Raw genomic sequence first — 4,834 nt, 5'->3', positions numbered from 1 at the left:
TCGCAGAGGCACAACAAATTAGACAAGGTTTAATTAACAATAATTAAAACAATGAATCTGAACGAAGTTAACCATGGCTGATGTTGATGCTGAACTGCTCTTAAAGGAAAGTACAGACTACAAGAAATAAAGTATGAATGGATGGTCAAATCACGAAGTATTTCATGTATGTTTTTATTGTTTCTTGTTTAATTGTTTGTTTCTTTGTTTCATTTCTTTGCATACATATTATGTTGTAACAGTGCTGCTAAACTTTATTTATCTTCAGTGTTTATAATTTATTTGATCATTATGGGAAATATGATTAGCTGGCGTTCAAACAAATGTTATCCCCCCCGATCCCCTTGTCAATAGACCTTTTTGTAGGCAATGACAAGTTCAAGTTCAAGTTCTCTCTCTCTCTCTCTCTCTCTCTCTCTCTCTCTCTCTCGTCGCTCTCCCTGCCTGTCTATTTGTATGTATGTCTGTATATCTTTGTCTGTCTGTCTCTTTCCATCTAGCTGTGTAGCTATCTTCTTTTCTTCTTCTCGTATTTCCGTGATTTTTGCTCTTGCTTTTTCACTTTTCCCTCTTTTTTTTTTCGTTTTGCTGTTGTTTATGTATTTGTTTACGAGGGCTGGATTAAAAAAAGCATATATGCTTAATCTATTACTCTCAGAAAATAAAAATTATTCATTCATTCATTCATTCATTCTCTCTTTACAATACAGCGCTTGCATTCTGGTGGGTAGTTTTGTTTGGTGGCTTGGTCCTGTGCCAGAAGAGTTTGGTTCGTTTGGTAACAAGACATTTGGTGTTTTCTTCCCCAAGGGATGAGCACACACGTGACAGGCGAGCGTGCGCATGTACACTCTCATGCACACACGACAACGACCACCCACCACCTGAAACATATGATACACGCATACGCACAAACGCGGGCACACATACGCACACACAGAGACGCAGACACACAGACACAGACAGACAGACAGACAGACACACAGACACACACACACACAGAGAGAGAGAGAGAGAGAGAGAGAGAGAGAGAGAGAGAGAGAGACTCTAGTACTTGTTAAGCTGAGCAACAACAAAAAAGACATTAACCCTTAAAATGTCACCAGGTCGAAACACCCCGAAAGTGGTCGTGTCAGAGAGTGTGTGTGTGGGAAGGGGGGTGAGGGGGCGAGGTGGTGGGTGACGGGGAGTGGAGAGGTGTGGTTGGGGTGTGGGTGAGATGTGAGGGGAGGGCTACATTGCTACATGACCTCGATTTAAAGAGCAAAGCGTGTCGATGGAATTACATTAAGGGCAAAGTTGCGCTTTGATCACATCAGGCGATTACGACAATATGCTGGTGACACAGAAAGTGTGTTGATTTTCTGGTTCAGTATATCTCTGTGCGACTGCCCCCCCCCCCCCTCCCTCGCCTCTCTCTCTCTCTCTCTCTCTGTGTCTCTCTGGTGTAAATGTTATAGCACGCACACACCACACACACGTACGCAAACCTATGCATACATATATTTTACACACACATGCAGATATACACACACACACACACACACAACACACACACACACACACACACACACACACACACACACACACACACACACACACACATACACACACACATACATGCAGACATACACCAACAAACAAACACGAGAGAGAGAGAACACTGAACACTGAAATGTTTTAATGAATAGGCCATTGCCCCCTATCAACAGGGGTGGTTACAAGTCAATGCAGAGGTACACACAGCATTTTACTATTAGCAACTTGCTTTCAAAGGCTTGTGTAGGAACACAGCCAAGATCATGACCAATGATTTGTTTTCACTTGCAAAACGAAATGTCAGATTGAACAAAGATGGAGTATTGCAGTAGTTAAGAGGGGATATACTGTTGTCTCAGATCAGCATACTAATTAATTGTAACACGAAACGAACTTGTGTTTCAATCACAGAAAGGACAGGACAGCTCATCATCTGTTACATTACGTTTAAAACGTAATCTATTCGAGAGAGAGAGAGAGAGAGAGAGAGAGAGAGAGAGAGATTACCACTTGGGCCGACTTACACATCTGCCGTTGTTCTAAGAGACACACAAACATGTACGCATATAAATGTAGATATACTTAATACTTAATACATGTATAATGTACGAGTATAACACAGCGTCAAACTGAGAGACACAACATCGCTCACATCTGTACGGAACGGAAGCGAATAACACACACACGCACACACGCACACACGCACACGCACACACACACACACCAAGGGAAAAAAACAACAACAAAACCCAAGCATGAATGCTACACATGAATGATTCAAGTGAAATTTACACAGAAAAGTAATGATAAAATTTTAAACACAGATGTAAGAGACATAAAAGACAGCAAATAGGGCGACGGGTAATAGGGATATGGACAGATAGATACATTATGTGAAAGACAGAGAGAGGGAGAGACAGAGGGGAGAGAGAGGCAGAAACAGACAGACACCGAGAGAGAGAGAGAGAGAGAGAGAGAGAGAGAGAGAGATGTCAGTATGGGGGAAAAAAAGAGTTGGGTGAGGGTGGTTCACAATTTGTAATACATGTAAGTATACAGAATCGTAGACGTGAGAGAGAGAGAGAGAGAGAGAGAGAGAGAGAGAGAGAGAGAGAGAGAGAGAGAGAGAGAGAGAGAGAGAGAGATGTCAGTATGGGCGAAAAAAAGAGTTGGGTGAGGGTGGTTCACAATTTGTAATACATGTAAGTATACAGAATCGTAGACGTGAGAGAGAGAGAGAGAGAGAGAGAGAGAGAGAGAGGGAGGGGGGGAGCCCGGAGGGAGGTAGTGGCTGAGGCTCTGTAACTCACTGACATAAGTGGCAAATTAGGTAATGATTACTGGTTAATGTTCGTTCTATGAAGAGACACGCTTTTCAGTGCATATCGGGATATACCGTGGAATCTCCATCCTTAGAATAAGCATTATGTTATTATTTAAAACACATACTAATGGTCTGCGAGTTTGTATCTGATCTTTGTTTTCTTTTTTTAACTCACTCAGTACGACCAGTCCTGTCTTCTCCTCTACACAGACCCCTAGGATGTCCAGTGGGTGTCTGAACTACCTAACCTTTAGCTTCCGTCGTCAGAATTGTGGTATTCTTTGTCAACATTCACCTCTTCATTATAAGAGCCTTCCGCTCGCAATATTTTGATAATGGTAGCTGGGGTGAAACGCTGTTAACGTCGTCTCTTTCGCCGTTCGTATGGAGAGAGTTAAAGGAGAAATTTTCCAAAAGGCGCTAACAGCCGCGTGAAAGCGCTCATACAAACGTACAATTTCCCCCACTTCTACTCAGGCTGCTATTGCTGTTGTTGTTGTTGTTGTTACTACTACTACTACTACTGCTGCTGCTGCTGCTGCTGCTGCAGCTGTAGCTAAGCTAGTGTGTGTGAGTGGGGGGGGGGGGGGGGGGGGAGTGGGCGGGAGGTGGTTGTGCTGCACGCGCGTACGTCTGTGTGTTTGAGCGCACGTACGTGAGAGAGGGACGGGTGGGGATAATCTTTATAATCATCATCATCATCATCATCATCATCATCATCATCGCTATCCTGCTCTTCCTTCTTCTTCTCATCATCATATAGATCACAACAACAGCAACAGCAACAGCAGCAGAAGCAGCAGAAACAACAACAATGACAACAACATCAACAGCAGCAGCAGAAACAGCAGCAGCAGCAGCAACAACAACATACACACACGACACATTTTTCCCTCACCATGCAGGACGACTGTTCATCGACTTCTACAGTGTAACAGCTGCAGGTGCCTCTCCTATTTTTGTGTGCAGTCACAGCACCCTTCGTCTTGCCGGTGCAGGTTACAAGAATGGCCCCACTTGTGAATTTCGCTTCTTTTTTTATCTTTTTTTTTAATCCGATTAAAATTTTTTGTTTTATCTTATTTCTAAAATGAACAGCTAACTATTTCACATCAACGCGTCTGGTGTTTGCAAATGCGAATAAATTCGTCAACGGTGTCTATTTTTAGGTGCAAGTATTAAGAGTACTGAGATGAGAGGCTAACTAAGGAGTAAGAAACAGAGACAGACAAACAGAGAGAAAGACAGACATACATACAGACAGAAAATGATAGCGCCCAAATCTAAGACAGCCGTTTTACGATAAATTATTATCATGATTACTTTAATTTCTTCATTTGTTTATTCTTTTTTGTTTTTTTGTTTTTGACATGTAAAAAAAAAAAAAAAAAAAGCTAGGAAGTAAATACTCTGTTACATTGACGCAGGTCAAGTATCTGTCTGACTTCTATTGTATGGACATTTTCTTGCCTTACTTTGTCTTCAGAGTTTGTGATGATATGTCAGTGTTTTTGATTGACCCAGAGTATTTTGGTTAAATGTGTGTTGTCATGTCGTTTACATCAATAAATTAGATTTTTTGTTTTAAAGATTTTCATCGGTTTTATATCTTTCTTACTTGGTACGAAACTACAAATGAGAAACACTGATGAACGGAAGTCTGTTGTCGTTGGCGTTTAAAAAAAAAAAAAAAAAATTATTATGATTTGTGTGTGTGTGTGTGTGTGTGGGGGGGTGTCTTTATAATCGAATTAATTTTATTTTGTTTTAATTCATATGTTTATTTATTTATTTATTGCTAATGTTTATTATTGGCGAATCATAGGGCAATTCGCTCCCTCAAATAATGAGGCAGTAGCTAGAAGACGGATTATAGATGTCTGAATGAAATGACGTCGTTTTGAAAAAGGTAAGTTTAAAAGGAAAAAAAAATCCCTCGTGAGTGAACATGTAAGCTGAAGCCATCTAGCA

Source organism: Babylonia areolata, chromosome 11, assembly GCF_041734735.1.
Source record: "Babylonia areolata isolate BAREFJ2019XMU chromosome 11, ASM4173473v1, whole genome shotgun sequence".
NCBI lineage: Eukaryota > Metazoa > Mollusca > Gastropoda > Neogastropoda > Buccinidae > Babylonia > Babylonia areolata.
Note: the sequence above shows the minus strand (reverse complement) of the source record.